Genomic DNA, 1,559 nt, shown 5'->3' with positions numbered 1-1,559 from the left:
GAGTGCCACCACTCCAGGCACTCGGCAAAGGTTTTTTTTTAACTCTTTGCCGAGTGCCAACACGGCAGGCAGTCGGCAAAGTTTAAATTTTTTTTAAAATTTCTTTGCCGAGTGTTAGAGTCACAGCACTCGGCAAAGCTGGAAAATCTGTTTTCTGGTCGCCCATTTTGCCAGCTTTGCCGAGCGTTGTGACCATTGCGCTCGGCAAAGGGGTCCTTTGCCGAGTGCAACACTCGGCAAAGTGACCCAAAACGGCAAATATTTTTTTTTGCATTCCATCATGACAAATACATTCATACAAACATATATCACATATATATCTCATCTATCACATATATATCTCATCCATCACATATATATCTCATCCATCGCATATATATCTCATCCATCACATATATATCTCATCCATCCACACATCCATCCGCCCATATCACATCCATCACAATATATAATAATAAGTGCTCAAGTCCATCCAAATAAGTTTAGAAGTCCATCAAAGTCCACAAGTGCATCACAAGTCCATCACCAAGTGAACAACAAATGTAAAAAATACAACATGCACTCATCTCGGCCACTGCGACTATGGTGAAGGCCCAGATGCATCATTCGTAGGTGCATGAGGTGGATTATTCGAACCACCGTCAGATGGAGACTGCACAAAGGAGAAAAGATTGCATGTGAGACAAGATTATTTTGATAGCTAATCTAGGACGATAGAGGTCATACAAGCAAAGCACAAGTGAAAGTAAAAAACTTTGATACTCACAGGAGTAGCTGCAGCTGCAGGACGCGGAGGCGGAGGTGGAATCAACAGCCCAGGTGGCAGAGACAAGCCCATACGTTGCCCAAGCCCTTGTAGGAAATCCGTAATGTCCATCAGCCTCTGCGCCTGGGCCTGCCGCTCGGCCCGCTCGGCCTCCAACTGGGCCCCCAGCTCCTGACGTTCCTTCATTTCTTGTTCCAGCCGGGCCTGCAATATTTCACTCCAATGTTTCAGTAATGCAAAGCTAATTAAGGTGTGTAAAGATCAATGTATGACGAGTAAAACAGGAATAACCTCGAGTGCGTCGACCCGGTGCTGTGACAGCGGTCGGCCGTGTGCGAATGGCCGAGCTCTCGCTCGTGCTCCGTGCTCGATCTGGGAGAGAGAGGGAGTAGAGGCCGTGTCGATGACGCCGTCGCCAAGCCAGAACCGTCCATGCTTCTTGCCTTGCCCCGCCCTCATGACGGCCTCTCCATCGAAGTCCTGGGTGCTCGGATCGTGGTCTGCCCCATGGAGCGACCTCGCCACCTCAGTGTACTCACTGATGCGGGAGTGGACGCTCGGGTTCGTGTATGCCTCGGGCGGGTCCTCCAGGTTGAAGGAGACGTCAGACGTCGCCTTACCCTTGTGGGCCATACACCATGCCTGGAAGTCCGAGCAAGCCTGGCCACTATGTGACGCCGACTGCGAGAAAGACAGCACGATGATTAGAAATCAGACAGAACTGAGCGTGACAATAGATAAATCAATTCGCGTACCCATGCTTGTTTGTATCCGGCGAGGTTGCGGCTGCCTT

The 1,559-nt window shown here is 49.7% G+C and overlaps 1 long non-coding RNA gene across 1 annotated transcript; it reads right to left on the bottom strand.

The window, feature by feature from the left end:
• Window positions 1-459: 459 nt before the first annotated feature.
• LOC136483211 (uncharacterized) lies at window positions 460-956 on the bottom strand. Its single transcript, XR_010765352.1, has 2 exons — window positions 767-956; window positions 460-652 (listed from the first exon to the last, which is right to left on the bottom strand). It is a non-coding gene; the product is annotated as an uncharacterized lncRNA (long non-coding RNA).
• Between the last annotated feature and the right edge of the window lie 603 nt (window positions 957-1,559).

Source organism: Miscanthus floridulus, chromosome 9 (assembly GCF_019320115.1).
Source record: "Miscanthus floridulus cultivar M001 chromosome 9, ASM1932011v1, whole genome shotgun sequence".
In the NCBI taxonomy this organism is placed as follows: Eukaryota; Viridiplantae; Streptophyta; class Magnoliopsida; order Poales; family Poaceae; genus Miscanthus; species Miscanthus floridulus.
This window is presented reverse-complemented; position numbering and strand designations above follow the sequence as displayed.